Genomic DNA, 17,804 nt, shown 5'->3' with positions numbered 1-17,804 from the left:
GGGGGGGGGGGGAGAAACCAATGGAAAAAGAGAAAAAAGTGATCATCACAGGCTCAAATTGAAAGGGGGTGAATAAGGGTCTTCAAAAATTTCCCAATTTTTTCAGTAGACTATATAGCACTCCCCTTGGCTAACCCAACAATAATGACACTCAACCTAGCACATACTCACTCCTCAACACTGCTGATACTCACAGGCATTCACTACAGTGGCACTACTGGTCACAACTGGCACATTCAAGAACTCCTTTGTAATCTCGATGTTCACAATCACAATTGATGGCACTGTCTTGGCACAGATTGTACTATTGGCTGGCATGCTGGCAAACGTTGTTGGCTAGGGCAATCCAATTTTACCAACTACAGTTCATATGCATTCCCACCTTCAACCAAGATTGGTCAGGCCTACTAGGAGTGCACACCCACTCTACAAAAACATAAGCATAGCACTTCTATCCAAAATAAAATACAACCAACCAAAACACAGGGTTTTATGTGATTTAGCAACGTGCCTACTCCACGAAGTACTATACCCACACGGGGTTTCGTACTTTTTCAATACACTCCTCTTAGTTCGGTTTTTTATAACACAAAATCGGGGCTATAACCCACCACTCACAGCTGCAAGTATGGATCCTTAGATAGTACTAGGAATTTCAACAAATACCTTATGAGCCCACACTCACAAGTCTCTTATAAGAAATTTCAAATGGTAAAATTCAAAACCCCAAAAAAATTATAGTCTATGGCTATGCATACAATTCTAATCAACCTGCAATAGCCTAAAACAAATGGGGCTAGATAAACTTTACCTAAGTGAGCAAACCCACCATCAATACCAATTCTCCACCAGGAAATGGGTTTCTTCAACATTGGGATACTGTACAAAACTTCTTCACAAGCACCAACTGCTTCACTCTTAACTTTCTTCCCTTCCTTGGCAAGAAGCTCTTCCAATCTTTAATAGACTTCACAGACCCACTTTGGCATTCAATATAGCTTCAATGCATCCAAAGAAACAAGTTGAAATGATTCATTGCAATCTTCAATACCCCAAATGCATAAACTTAAATTCACTTTAAAAATCTGGGCTGAGGAGGTGGATTCATCTCTCACTTTCACTCCCAACATGTTGTTCACATTCTTGTGAGAAATTGCCAACATGAATCTTTCAGTTTGGCCCTAAAATGGCCAAGTTATATCCAATCCTGTGTACATGGACATTTTTGTAAATATGAGGCATTTCTAAGACACATGGCACTCCATTAATGCTTGGTGAAGCATATTGAGATGACATCTTTCATATTAACCGTTGCATAGCCTTTGTAAAAAGATGGGATTCACAAAATTATAACAAACAAAATCTTCATTCTTTTACATTTTATACGAAATAAGATAATGTTAAATGAAATTTTTAAAATTTGAATTGAGAACATGCTAAAACAGATTCACTTAAGTGATTCAGTGTAGCACTGCACACCAAATCTCAATACATTGACCCAATGATAGGCTAGGCACATGGATTTAATGGAAAAATGATGCCCGCTTCATTGTGAACATTGGATTCCGAATCTCACACACTTAATTCCAATCGAGCAAACAAATACAGTCTGAAATCAATATTTTTCATATAAAAAACATGTTGTAGGAACCCAACTCACCAAGAGCCCCATAGATTTCAAGATTTCAAACAATTAATTAGGCCTCTTTGAGGCCATGTGTCGAACACATGGTGACCACTCCAACACTTGGTCATATTTTGAAATCAAAACCAATTCTTGACCCTTGGCTGAAATTGTTGAGCATTTTTCTATGCAAGTTAGTCCAATTATTCTCATCATTTAATTCCCAGAATAAGGCTACTTTAGGTATTTTCTCTTGTTTTTAGAATTCAGGCCAAAAGTGGACCAAGTGGGGTACGAGTGTTAAATTCAGCCCAAGGAACCAAATTCTATCCAGCCTGACAGTTCCTAGATGCTCTTTACCATGTAAGCTGCAACATATCTCAAGGATCCTATGTAGGAAGATCTTCTCTAGTCAAAGATCTACCCAATATTCTAAAAGATTCCCTCTTGGAAAAGTCAGAAGAATAAATTTCAAGGTTTTCCTAGGTGGTTGATAATTTCTACAAGGAAGATTTATACTGAGTCAACCTTCTATTTTGGTTTTTAACCACAAGTTGGGGATGAATAAAAATTACAATGCCACCCTCTGAACTTTGCCCTCTAATCAACACCCTCCCCTATACTTTTCAAAATGACTCAGACACCCCCTCTACATTAAAAAAATGACAAATCCATCCTTGTCATTAGCCTTCTTTGTTAAGTGATGAAATAACTGTTAGTTTATTTGTTAAATAGCCAAAATACCACCAACTTAATATGACATTACATGTTTTCCCTTGACACATCTTCTACAATCAACTCCAACCATATCTTCTTTGGGCTAGATTTTTGTGAAAGAAGGGGCTTCGACGATCTGTTCAACTCCAACCTTCTGTTAGCCTTATACCAGAGCAGGAGCCTCTTGGCCGGAGCATCTCTCCAGTAATTTTTTAGGTCTCTTCCCAAGACAGTCAAATTTCTGCATCAACATCAGTTAAGATTCAACTTTTGGTCTTCCCTGTAACTCACGATTCTCAGGTTGGCTATATTTAGATCTTGCTCTCTTATTTTAGGTATTTTCTCTTGTTTTAGAATTCAAGCCAAAAGTGGACCAAGTAGAGTACGAGTGTTAAATTCGGCCGAATGAACCAAACTCTAGCCAGCTTGACCGATCATAGATGCTCTTTACCATGAAAGCTGCAACAATCTTAAGGATCCTATGTAGGAAGATTTTCTCTAGCCAAAGATCTACCCAGTATTCTAAAAGATTCCCCCTTTTGGAAAAATCTGAAGAATAAATTCCAATGATTTTCTAGGTGGTGGACAATTTCTACAAGGAAGATTTATACTGGGTCATCCTTCTATTTTGGTTTTTAACCACATGTTAGGGATGAATATAAATTACAACGCCACCCCCTGAACTTTGCCCTCTAATCAACATCCTCCCCTGTACTTTTCAAAATGACTCAGGCAGCCCCGCTACATTTAAAAAATGACAAATCCATCATTGTTGTTAGCCTTCCCTGTTAAGTGATGAAATAACTGTCAGTTTTGTTGTTAAATAGCCAAAATACCCCCAACTTAATGTGACATTACATGTTTGCCCTTGACACATCTTCTACAATCAACTCCAATGGTTTCTTCTTTGGACAGCCGCTAGGTTTTTGTGAAAGAAGGGGCTTCGGTGATCTGTTCATCTCCAGCCTTCCATTAGCCTTATACCGGAGCAGGAGCCTCTTGGCCGGAGCATCTCTCTGGCCATTTTTTAGGTCTCTTCCAAAGTCAATAGTTAAATTTCTGCATCAACATCAATTAAGATTCAACTTTTGGTCTTCCCTACAACTCATGACTCTCAGGCTGGCTATAATCAGATCTTGCTCTCTCCTTATTTATAAACTCTTGTTGATCTAATCTCCTCTATATCTGTCAAAGAAGCAATGAGGTATTTCGACTATTGAAGAAGGGGAATCAGCCATGGCAGTTGTAGTTGATGGTTTGAAATTTGAGTAGCAACACGAGAAGTCAAGAGTCAAGGTTTCTAGGGTTTGGAGGAATGTAGATGGGCGTGATTTGATTGTTGAATGGAATGTCAATACAAGCCTCTTCTCTGATTATTTGGTTCATATATCAAGGGTGATAATTCAGATATTATCACCACCGATACCATAAAGAACACTGTAATTATTAATCCTCACTTTCTCTCATCTTCTTTTCTGCTATTATTGAATTATTTTTATGTTTCTGATTGCTTTGAGCATGACCATTATTGGTATATAAATTTTGAGAAAAAGGGATGAAAAAAAAATTGAATCGACTCTCAAAATATTCGGCAACTCCGGCACTGTTCTTTCACAAAAACCTAGCGCTATCCAAAGAAGAAATCGTTGGCGTTGATTGTAGAAGATGTGTCAAGGGCAAACATATAATGTCACATTAAGTTGGGGGTATTTTGGCCATTTAGCAAAAAACCAACAGTTATTTCACCACTTAACAGGTAAGCTAACGACAATGATGGATTTTTCATTTTTTAAATGTAGAGGGTGTGTGTCTGAGTCATTTCGAAAAGTATAGGGGGGCATTGATTAGAGGGCAAGTTCAAGGGGGACGTTGTACTTTTCTTTTAGTAGTTTCATATTCAAGATCTTCTACATTGGATAATTTTTTAGAAGATCTTATTTTATCTTCTATTTTGGGATTAAGGGAAATATTGTAAAGGAAATTGGGATTATCAAATTTTGGGTATTATAGGTTTTGATTTTTATTTGCTTTGTATTTTTCTCTTCTTATCTTATTCTTTAGGTAGTTGAACTCTATAAATAGAGAAGCTCTCCTCTCTCTGAAAACACCAAACTCCCTCTTCCCTCTATTTCTTCTTCCTACTTCATTAGTTTCGCTCAGAATTTTATGTTTACAAGTTGTAATTCTTTTTTTTCTTTTTTTTTTTAAGTTGCAATTTAACTTTAAGTTAATAGGAAGATTTAGCAATTTTCATTTTTTCATTCAAATTGTAATCTCCATACAAGTTATTGGAAGTAAGGAAGATTTAAAGTCTTTTTACAAGCTAGATTTTTCTTTTCAAGCCTCTGCGTTTCTCCATTCAGGAAAGTTTTTTTCTTATTTTATATTTATTTTAATTTCTTCTTCATCAATTCATCCTCCTTTTAATTTTTCCATGGCCAACTAAACCCTTTAACTCATAGTAGGATAAGCTATGAGAGAAGGAAGGATTGATGGTCATCATGCTTATGTGCTTGATTGTATGTGCATAGTTTAGGTCATACATTGGATGCCTCTGCATTGTGCATGTCATCTTCAAGAGACCATATGCATATGTTACGATGTATCTCTTGTGTCTCCTATCTATATTCATGAATTTTATTTTTGTGTTTCATGTCTTATTGATTGAATTATTCATGAGAATTTATTGAGATAGTTCCACATCAACAGTGGGTGACTCGACAATCATGTATAAGAGTCATAAGAGGTCACCCCACTACAAGCCAATTGGTTTTAAGATGTAAGCCTTTATATGTTATCATAGTGGGTATTTTAGGCCTCCATCGATAATGGGCTCCTTGCTCGACCTAAGAAGACAGAGCCCTAAGAGGCCTACATGTAAGGGGGAGTATTGAGATAGTTCTACATCGACTGTGGGTGACTCGATGATCATGTATAAGAGCCATAAGAGGCTACCCCACTTCAAGCCAATTGGTTTTAAGATGGAAGACTTTATAGAAATATTTTCTTTGATTGGCCATATCTCCTATTAACCTAATTATGATACATGCAAGTTTTGGTGTTTTGACTATGAATTTGACCTATTTTAAGGTGGTTTCCTATCTCTAAGAGCACTTTGCCTATAATTTTCAGTCATCATTCTTGAAGATTTAAATTTTGACTAAGGTTAATTCTTAAATTCTTAAATTCTTAAAATTTTCTTATGAGTTTAATCGTCATTGTCATCTGTATTTACAATTTTTGTAATTTCTTAGGTCCCTAGTTTAGGTGAATTTCCATATTATTAGTTTTAATTTCATTGCATGTAAGTTACTTTAGTGATAATTTTTGAAACGTTGAGTACACTTTGCCTAGATTAAAATTGAATTTTAATCAAGGTCAACATCTTCGTGTTTGACCCGCATCTACACGCTACTCATGCACTTGTGATTATATTTATTATTTGCTTTTTTTGTAAGAAACATATACCTTACGGCATCTCTCCATGTGCAAAGTCCTCAAGTCGTGGTCTCTCCCCATGTGCCCAAATATGATAATAGATCCTATGGCCATTGGTCTTTGCCATTGCTATGCTAGCCCTTACAGCACCCAGTTGGTTCCTTGCATGGGCCATGGTTGTGTGCCATTTCCGTCAATAGCTACCCAAATGAGACCTTGACCTTGCCGCATGGCCCTTGTGCTGCGTCCAAGTGTCATGCCTATGAACTTGACTTAGCCACATCAATCAATACACTTGCACTTGAGATGCCATCTTTTGTTGGGCATGATGTCGAGCCAATAGTGCCTTGCACCTGAGACAAACAATGTTAGGGCCCAAGGGCCGTAAACAATCTGCACCTCATACTGCCACACGAATTTCACAATAACTTGCCATATTATGTTACATCATGCTTACCCATGCCCATGCATGCAATTGTGTGCGTTATGTGGTCCATGGTACTACCCATATTTGTATCTTGCCATTCATGCGTGTAAGGCCTGTAGGACTTGTGTCGTATTTGGTAAACACTCCAATTGCCAAAACTGTACAAATTAGCTCTATATTTGTGTAATCATACGAAAATCATCATATCTTTTTCTTCCAATATCTAAATGATGTGATTCCGATGGCGTTGGAAAGACGACTCGATAACCTACGTTTCTTATCCAGATATCTCTGCATAGTTTGTTACACCCTTGCCCTAACCTAGTCTAATTTGAACTATTGTGATAGGTCTAGGACCTAAATTGGAAAGTACCACCGGGTTTAGGCTCGCAGCTGCCCATTGCAGAAGGGGGAGAGATGACCCCACATGCTCGTGTACTGCTTACTAATCCAACTGGAGGGGATTCAGACCTTCCGATCCCTGACGGTAAGTGACCCAACACCCCACACCCAAATCCCGACATGCACCAAAACTACTAGAAGATCATGAACACAACCTAGGGTAAAACTGTACAAGACTAATGGGTGGATAGCAAGCAGTCAAGACAATAAACTATCTTGACCACTGGAAATATGCCACCGGAAGCACCTGGGCCTGAATCCGGTGGTCATCTGTACTGCTAAATTGGCTCTGATGCCCGTGGACCCCACCTCCTGTATCGAGAATAGCCATGGATGAGCACACGCACCCCCTCACACTTTCCCCGTGACTTGTGTTCTTATGAGCCCAAGGAGATGGGTCCGTATGTCTCGAATGCCGGATTAACCTAATTGGACAAGAAGGGACCTAACTTACTATATAAGTGGAAATGAGGAATCATTTCCTCATTACTCACTTATACAAGTTGTGGGAGAGGGAAGGAAGAGAAGAGAAAGGAGAAAAGAAGGAGAGGAAGGAAGAAGAAAGGGAAGGAGTTTGGAGCTCACCTTGATTCCCGGTTGTCGTATTGTTGCCGGAATCCTTGCCGAAGGTAGGTTCCACTTCTCTTACTAAATTCTCTCTTTATTTTGACCTAGGATAGTTATACAAGAGGTGATCATTGACCCCAGCAGCTCCCGAAGATTGGGGAACAATCATTTCACCTCCTCGGTGTGATTGCTGAGCTCAAACCAAGTCTGGTGAACTCCGACAACCCTTGTGACCAAATGACCACCTAAGGTTTCGATCATTCGATCAATGTATCTCCCAAATGGCCTGATGGAATTAGGTTTTCTTTAGCCTAAATGATTCCAGGAACACCCCTTACAAACTCTACGAAACAAACCCTGGCAATCGAACCCGAGCCAAAAAGCCCCAAGACACACGGGCAGTTTCTATGTTTCCACCAAAAATACTGGGCCAAGATCCGGTGGTTGTTTCCAGTGAAGTGTCTGAGCTTTAGGAGCTCTCTTCCAAGGTGATCAGATTCACATCTGATGAATCCAATGGGTTCTAACCGTCTTTCCAGTGACTGAATCCGATGACCTGTATGGTCCAGGTTAGACATTATCTGACTCCTTTGGGGGTAAACCCTATGGTTTCTCCCCAATGTTCCTGACACACAATAACGCCCGATTGCCTTGGTGTCTAGGATAGAGATGTGCACGTACCCTGAGGACAAAATTGAATTCAACACTCGATGGCCGTACTTGGAACCCGATCCATTTGAACTTAAATAAGGTGAGGGATGGTTGACTTTTCTTTTGAGAATGTTTAATTATTATAGAAATTCTTACATGTGTAGGATTTTCACATGATTATTTAAATTGATTAAAAGATATGATGTGTTATAACATATTATACTTGGATGGAAATGACATGAGATGTATGTTGTGAGACGGAACCGGTGTGGCCGAGGTCATACAGGTACTGTGATTGCTATATGTTTGTTACATTCATGCATTGATTATGTGCATTAGAATTAGTTGTAGTCGTGGATTATACTTTGTGGCCAATGTGCTTCCGGTATCGTGTACTCCAGGATTGCATTTGAAAATAGATACGCTTCATGGCTGATGGGAATCCCGGTGTTGTATAGTCCATACTCAATTTCTATGCATGCTAGATAGGTATATAGTCATGGGTTACACCTTGCGACCGATGTGCTCCTGATATCATGTACCCTGAGACTATACTTGAAAATGGACCTGCTTCATGGCTGATGGTGATACCAATGTTGCATGGTCCATACTAACTATATCATTATGAAAGGTATGTAGGATATTATGATTAGGTGACATTCCCCATGCTATGTCCCCTTGTCAACAAGGGGTAAGGTGTTGGATAACCTAATGGTGGTATATTCGATGAACCTTCCTGGAATGTCACACTCGCGGTACGATATGATTGTTACTGGAGGTGAGAACTTATCCGACGTGACCGGTGGTGATAACAATGTCGTGACTGCTAGGAGGGGTTATCAGGGTTAGCTAGGTGATCGACGAACACATCCAGGGACCGGAAGGCTCCTAATCACGGCTAGGGCTTGTAATGTTGTTTAGTCGATGTCTGTTCCGAGACTAGGGATACAACCTAGTGTGTTGTAGTAGCATTTACCAGACTTAGTTGTATTGTTAGGTGGATTAATAATCAAATGGATTGCATCATTTGCATCATGAACTATGAGTTTAATTTATGCATTCATGTCATCATGGAATATATATATATATATATATACATATATAAATGTGTGTGTGTGTGTGTGTGTGTGAATACCTGTGCTTGATTGTACATGAACCCCACCCCTCATTGAACAAGTTGGAAGCTCACTCCATGTATATGCCCCCTTGTAGATGATGATGCAGGTACAGTAGTGTCACTTGGTGGTGACTCGACCTCAGTAGGGCCTGATTATGGCATAGGTGACTGGGGGATGCCAGAGGCTGAGAAGCATAATCAAAATTGTGCCTGTGATTATTGTGCTTATGCAACACCATGAGATATGCACGTACTTTTTTATTCTGATATAGAACTGTGGATGGTGTACTTTGGACTTATTATTTATAAGTCATAGATAATTGTAATAGAATAACTTGGTTACTTATATGATATTACTAGATGTTTCCCCATCTTAAAGTTATGATTCTGTCGTTATTGGTTGGTTTGTGTTGTGAGATTGTTTATGTTAAGGTATTGCTATAAGAGATCCTGGTAGGTTTGTGAAACAGGTACGTGTCTTACTCACACCACAGATATTCCTAATGGTAAGTTAGGTTTATTGGAATTGGGGTGTGACAGCTTGGTATCAGAGCGTGATGCTCTGCCTTAACTCACAATCTCAACCGAACCATTACTTGGAGAATTAGAATTAAATAGAAATCTTAAAGTCAACAAATAAGAGAAATTGCACAACTAGGAGACAAGTAAAGTGTCAAAGCCATTTCATTTTATATAAAGAGAACTAAGTACATGAGCTTACACTAATTTTTTTCAAAAATAAATGAAAGAAAGCTAGAAATCCTAACTAGCGTAAATCTAGGAAATTCAAATAATAGAAGCAAATAACAGGAAATAAAATTTTACTAAAAACTAGAACATGAAATTATAAAGGAAACATGGAAAGGGAAATCCTAAAACTATAGTGGCAACCTAAGCCACTACTGTTGTTGATCCTACTGCTGGTTTTACCCACGGCCTTGAGCCTGGTTCTAACCCTGTGCTCCAGGCTCTGACACTGGAATGGCAAGGTGAAAGACCATTGCCTGCATCTGAGCCTCAAGAGAGGCCACCTGGTTGTCCAACAGGCAGTAGCCTCTATTCACACTCTCTAGATGAGTGTCCATCCTCCTTAGTATGTTGGTGGTGGCGTCCAGACGGACCATCACATCATTGAATCCGTATGGCCTTACACCCCTAGTGCCATTCGATGATGAGGCCACAGAAGTCCCCATAGCTTGAGGATTAGTTGGTGGAACCACCCCAGCAGGAGGCACATATGGAGGGATTGCACCCCCATCACCCTTATGGCCACCCCCATGAGCACCTCCTGGCTGGTTCTCTATGTCAATTGGCTTATCCCCCTCAGCCCCATCCTTAGTGACCTCCATGTTGAGAGTCATCTTTTTCAGAGAATCTTTGTTGAAATCCAAGACACCAGTTCCCAAGCTCTCCTCACCCTCTAAGTTCACACCAAACCGTAGGAAGATCTCAGTCAAAATCCAACTGTAGCAGAGGTTTCTAGCCCTACGTGCCCCTCCCTCAGCCCTTGTAAGTCCATATCAATGGATAAGGGAGGCATACCTGCAACCCCATGTAGACACAGTAAGTGACATAGGCCTGTAGAATGGATACCTCATCGAAGTGACTACTAGTAAGGAGGACATTCAGCTAAATGGCTCTACATATAACCTTCGGCATAGCATGATAATTGGCAGTCAAGTGCCACCCAGTAGCCTCCTTTGTGAGCATGTTGTCCATCTCTGCCTGGACATCAAAGTTTTGGAACTCATAGGATGGAGTCCTGGGCAGGCAGTAGGATAACTATCCCTTATTAGAGATCATCAGAATGCTGGCCAACTCAACCATATCGAAGGAGATATCGACACCCTCCACCCTCGAGGTGATCCTCATCTCCTCAGAACCACTATTCTCACATCGTAGATTGTAGTAGAAGAGCCTCATAAGGCTTGGGTAGTACTTCACATTCGATTTTAGGATACAGTACCACCCAATGGCTTCGAAGTATTGGCAGAGGCAAAACTGACAAAAGTCCCTTGTCCTCACATACTTCCCAGGATCGACATTCCTATACTTGAACTTTTTCCATCGGTCTTGTTCCTCCATAGAGTGGAACAATCCGTGATCATGCTATTCTTTCTCGGGAATAACCGATTATGTGGCACCACGGCGGGGACGAACACGGCGACCGAACATGGTTGCAACACAAAGCTCCTAGAATATAAGGAAAACAAACCTAGGTAAGGGAGAATGCCAAAAACAAAGAGAAAATCCCAAAACCTAGGTTAAAGAAGAAGAAGAACTCACCTTGGATGGGTAGGTAGCATTAATCGATCATGAAATCGCAAGTGGAAGGTGGGGAATGGGCTGGAAAAACTTCCTTGGTTGTTTCCTCACTTTCTCCAACAGGTATGGGAGGGTTTTATGAGAGAAACCCCAATCCCGAGCCTATATATATCGTGCTTGCTTCCACCAAAAACACTGGACCTAAATCCGATGACTATTTTTGGTGAACATAAAATTCCAAAATTGCTCTTTGTTTTGGTCACTGAAAATATGACTGATATTTCCGGTAAACCAACCCATATTTTCTGTGAAAGCTCCTTGTTTCCAGTGAACATTTTAGGAATGAAATTTATTTTATTTTATTTTATGTTATACTATTTGCTTCCTTAATTAGGGATTTCGTCCCTAATACACATGCGATCGAATTTTGATAGTTTGTGGACCCCACCTATGCATGCTCTAACCCTAAATTTCTTCTTACATACGCATGTGAGACCTACTATGAATGTTAACCTTAACATGCTTGCTACACATGTATGTGTGACTAGCTGGGATTCCTCAATAGGAATCATGTCGCATAGGAATACCCGATCTCAGTCTAATGTGTCACCTCCTGTTTCCCCTATACTGAATCGGGGTAGACAGCACAATGTGCCATTGGCCCCACATGTTCACACGACATAGGATGTTGCTAACATAAAGGGCAATATGATACATGAGGTGAAAAAGAGGCAAAATCAATTCATGGCCAGGATTGATACCTGGATCCAGGCTACTATTGGAGCTCGAAATGCACCTCCCGCACCCCCTACTCCATAGACACCAACCTCAGTACCAACTAGTTCAGCCACCCTTCAGACATCCGATGGGATGCAAGGTCAAGTGCATAGACACATGCAAGGGCAATTTCAAGGATAGATACCCAGGCAAGTGTAAGGATAGGCCCAAGTGCAAGTAGAGGGTTGGACAGATCTAACCAAAATGATGGAGAAGTTCCAAAGGATGAGGCCCCCATATTTCTCCAATATAAGCCATGATTAGTTGCTTCTCTCAAGATGGATTGGGGGTATGGAGAAAGTCTTTAAGTTAATGTGCTGTAATGATGAGTAGAAAATATTATGTGCTGGCTACCAATTGCAAAATGAGGCCGATGCTTGGTGGAGGGCCACTAAGCACATTATGAGAGCAACCAACACCCACCGCCACTTGGGAAGACTTTAAGGAGACCTCTTTTGGGAACTATTTCCCTGAGAGCTTTTGGGATAGGAGAGAGAGTGAGTTCTCTAATTTGGTTCAAGGATCCTGATCAGTGCTAGAGTACCAACAGAGGTGTGGAACTCAAAAGAAATCATAAATCGGATCAATCAAATCAACAGACTCAATGACTTGGCCATCAGTAATACCACCCACATAAGGTTTAAGGCGCTGCCCATTAACCTGAAAAAATGTGCCCCATTTTAGGATCTTAAATTGTAATAGTACCATGGGGTGACACTTTAGTGACCACAAAGGGGCCATCCCATCGAAAGCGAAGCTTACCAGAAAAGAGGCGTAGCTTGGAATTGAAAAGCCAAACTTTTTGGTTAACTTCAAAAGACTTTCGGACAATATGTTTATCATGAAAAGCCTTTGTCCTAGCCTTATAAATATGTGCACTCTCATATGCATCATTACGTAATTCTTCCAACTCCAAGAGTTGAAGACAATGGTTGAAACCAGTTTTGACCATATCAAAATTGAATGTTTTAATGGCCCACAAAGCACAGTGTTCCAAGTCAATAGGTAAGTGACAAGCTTTTTTAAATACCAATCGATAAGGAAAAATGCCAATAGGAGTCTTATAAACAGTATAGTAGGCCCACAATGCATCATCTAGTCTCACAAACCAATCTTTCCTATCAGGCCTAACCGTTTTCTCAAGAATGCGATTGATCTCCCTATTGGACACCTCTACTTGACCACTGGTCTGCAGATAATAAGGTGTGGTAACCTTATGAGTAAAAGAATACTTTTGCAGTAGAGCCCAAAATTTCAGTGCTTAAAATGGGAGCCACCATCACTAATAATGGCATGTGGAAATTCAAAGTGACTGAAAATGTGACTCTGTACAAACGTTACTACCACTTTGTGATCATTAGTTCTCATGGCCACTGCTTCTACCCATTTGGACACATAATCTACTACAACCAAAATATACTCAAAGCTAAAAGATGGAGGGAAAGATCCCATGAATTCTATGCCCCACACACCAAAGATCTCAACAACAAGAATAGGATTAAGGGGCATCATGTCTCTATGACACATTTCTGACTTTCTAACATTGGACACAATTGTGGCAAAATTCATGGGCATCTCTAAAGATAGTAGGCCAAAAGAAACCACTTTGTAAAACCTTGGCAGAAGTTTTCTTGACACTAAAATGCCCTCCACATGCAAGAGTGTGACAAAAGGTAAGAATACTATGAAACTCACTCTTTGGGACACATCAACGAATAATCTGGCCAGGACAATACAAAAATAACTCTGGATCCTCCCAATAATAGAACTTCAGCTATAAGAAGAATCTATCTTTCTTCTGCTTACTCCAACCATCAGGAAGCTTCCCAACAACCAGGTAGTTCACTATATGTGCAAACCAAGGAGAAGACATATGAGAAATCATAAATAATTGGTCATCAGAAAATGAATCTCTAACCAACTCAGTGGTGGAGGGTGACTCAACTAAGATCCTAGACAGATGATCTGCTACCACACTCTCGGAACCTTTCTTGTCCCAAATTTCTAAGTCAAATTCTTGTAACAGAAGAATCCATCTAATCAACCTAGGTTTGGTGTCTATCTTGGTAACTAAATTCCTAAGAGCCGCATGATCAGTATACACCACAACCTTGGATCCAAGGAGATAAGATCAAAATTTATTGAGCGCAAACACAACTGCTAGTAATTCTTTCTCAGTCGTAGTATAATTCAATTAAGCTTCTGAGAATGTCATACTAGCATAATATATGACAATGGGTTTCTTGTCAACCCTTTGTCCTAACACAGCTCCAACAGCATAGTCAGAAGCATCACACATAATATCAAATAACAGCAACCAATCCAAGGGTTGGATTATGAGTGCTATAGACAATAAAGCTCTAATGGTATGGAAGGCTCGAAGGCAGTCATCATCAAAGACAAAATGAGCATCCTTGGCAAGCAAATTGCACGAGGGTTTAGATATAGTAGTGAAGTCCTTAATGAACTGCCTATAGAAACCTGCATGGCCAAAAAATGAACGGAGCTGCCGAACAGAAGTGGGAGGTGGGACTTTGGCAATTAACTCAACCTTGGCCTTATCAACCTCTATCCCACATTTGAACACAATGTGACCTAGAACGATACTGTCTTGAACTATGAAATGGCTCTTCTCCCAACTTAGAATCATATTTGTCTCTATAAAACGTTTCAAAACTTTGGTCAGTTTTAAGAGACAATCATCAAAATAAGACCCAAACACAAAGAAATCATCCATGAAAACCTCAAGAAAATCTCCCACCATGTTAGAAAAGATAGACATCATGCACCTTTGAAAGGTGACGGGTACATTACATAACCTAAAGGGTATCCGTCGGAAAGAAAATGTAGCATAAGGGTATATGAAAGTGGTTTTCTCTTGGTCTTCAGGACACACAGCAACTTTATTATAACCTGAATAGCCATCTAAGAAATAAAAATGGCTTTGACCTGCTAATTTCTCTAGGATCTGATCAATGAACGGCAAAGGAAAGTGATACTTACGGGTGACAATTCAATCTCCGATAATCAATGCATACCCTCCAATCTATGGTTGTGCGAATAGGGACCTTGTCACCGTGGTCGTTCTCAATTATAGTAATACCCGACTTCTTAGGCACAACTTGAGTGGGACTCACCCACCATGTCAGAAAAGATAGATATCATGCACCTTTGAAAGGTGACGGATGCATTACATAACCCAAAGTGTATCCATCGGAAAGCGAATGTAGCATAAGGGTATGTGAAAGTGATTTTCTCCTGGTCTTCAGGACACAAAGCAACTTGATTATAACCTGAATAGCCATCTAAGAAATAGAAATGGCTTTGGCCTGCTAATTTCTCTAGGATCTGATCAATGAACGGTAAAGAAAAGTGATACTTACGGGTGACAGAACTCAATCTCTGATAATTAATACATACCCACCAACCTATGGTTGTGCGAGTAGGGACCTTGTCACCATTGTCATTCTCAATTATAGTAGCACCCGACTTCTTAGGCACAACTTGAGTGGGACTCACCCACTTGCTATCAGAGATGGGATAGTAATGCCTGCATCTAACCATTTCACCACCTCTTTCTTGACAACTTTGTGCATGTTAGGATTCAATCTCCTTTGCACATTCTGGAAAGGTTTAGCTCTACCATCACAATAGATACAATGCATACAAATTGATGGGCTAATACCTTTCAAATCAGCCATGGACCATCCAATGGAAGCCTTATGTTCATTGCGAACATCCAACAGTTTGCTTTCTTGATCATGTATTCATGTGTCAAATTGGAAGCAATGATGACAAAGAGTGTCTCATTAGATCCCAAGAAAGCATATTTTAATGAATCTGAAAATGGTTTAAGCTCTAACACTGATGGAGACTCAATAGAACTCAATGTTGGCTTCTCAGTAAAAGGAGGAAGGGACTCAAACTTGATTGTCCAAGGAGGACAATCAGAAAAGGTAGGAGCATCTAATAGAGCATTGACCTCAGCAGTGTAAGAATCAACATCAAAATCATCACCTCCAAAAAAGGTCGTACACTACTGCACTGGGTCATTTGCTAATATCACTGGGGTGTACTGTGCTACCACCTCATCTATCACATCAATGGAGAAACACTTGTTCTCATGTTGGGGCCCTAAATAAGCATTGAAGATGTTCAATCGGAGCTTCTTATTACCAAAGGAAATGTTCATTGCACCTGATTTACAATTGATGCATGCATTGGCAGTGGCCAAGAATGGACACCCTAAGATTACCGACTATGATTTTCCATTAGTAGGTGCTTCCACATCAAGAATAAGGAAATCCACAGGAAAATAAATCTCATTAACCTTAACTAATACATCCTTAATACAACCTCTAGGGACTTTGATTGAACGGTCAGCAAGTTGGAGAATAATATCTATAGGCTTCAATTCTCCAAACCCAAAATGATCACAAACTAAGCTATGTAAAATATTTACACTAGCCCTTGGATCAAGGAGAGCACGCTCAATGGGAAGGTTTCCAATGGTGCAAGATATGAGAGGTGCTCCTGGATCCTTAAGCTTAGGGGGAAGCTTATTGGACAAGACATCACTCACTTACTCAGTAAGTTTGATAGTTTTTGGAATGTGGGTCTTCAACTTACGTTTTTTAGTACATAAATCTTTCAAGAACTTAGCATAAGCTGGAACTTGCTTTATGGCATCTAGAAGAGGAAGGTTGATCTAGACTTATTTGAACAATTTCATCATCTCTTCCATTCTTAACCCCTTCTTGCCAAATGCAGAAAAAGAAGGAGATTCTAAACAAGAGGAGAAAGGGGCTTCAGGTATATAAACATTAAGATTACTGCCTCCTCCAACTTGTTCAATATCATCATCCTTAGAAGCTTGTGGAGCTTCAAGACTAGGGTCTAGACTCATCTCTTTCTTAGAATCCTTTGTAGGAAAACTTTGTTCAGGTGTTCCCAACACTCGGCCATTCCTTAGGGTCATGACTGCCTGGGCTTGTTCACGAAAAACTCAATTGTTAGGTTAACTCTTAGGATTTTCTACCACTTGACTTGGCAGTTGGCCTTCCTCTCTCTTACTGATGGCGTCAGCTAACTGGTCCAACTGAGTTTCTAACTTAGTGAGGGATTGAATATAGAAGTGTAAGAGTTGTGTGTTCTGGTCCAACCCATTCAAAGTATACGTCACCTTTTCCTCTAATGATGAATCATAGGCGGTGGAGAAGGTGGTTGCTACATATCTCTATAGGTAGTCAGCTTCTTAATTGGAAAAATTCTACCTATATGTTGGATTTTGGAAACTATTGGGTTGTTTCCATCTAAAATTGGGATGATTCCTCCAACCAAGGTTATAGGTTTGGGAATATTGGTCATTATCTAGTTTAGAGAAACTCTAGGCAGCCTGTGCATGTTCTTGAACATATTCAAGAAATTGCATAGCTTAAGAGGGCAATCACCCACATAATGTGCAGGATTGGCACAAAGAGCGCATGCATCCTAATAAGTGGGAGCTGGTAGATTCCTTAAAATTCTTCCCCATAGGCAATAAGTTGTCAACCTTTTCAGAAAGCATGTCCACTATGGTGTTTATGGCCACAGATTGGCCTACCTCATAGAAGCTACCGATCTTTTGGGATCCAATAGTAGGGGCTTCAGTCCTAGAGGCTGACACATGATGTATGGAATTTTCACTGAGAGTTTCAAATAGTTTTCATGCTTCATCCTCAATTTTATGCATAAAAGTGCCTCCACAGGAAGCATCAACCATTTGTCTATGTCTATCTGTCAGTCCATCATAGATACATTGGACTAACTGCCACTTAGGC

This window comes from Macadamia integrifolia, unplaced genomic scaffold (genome assembly GCF_013358625.1).
Source record: "Macadamia integrifolia cultivar HAES 741 unplaced genomic scaffold, SCU_Mint_v3 scaffold1606, whole genome shotgun sequence".
Taxonomy (NCBI): Eukaryota; Viridiplantae; Streptophyta; class Magnoliopsida; order Proteales; family Proteaceae; genus Macadamia; species Macadamia integrifolia.
The sequence above is the reverse complement of the archived record's forward strand: the minus strand, read 5'-3'. Positions refer to the sequence as shown.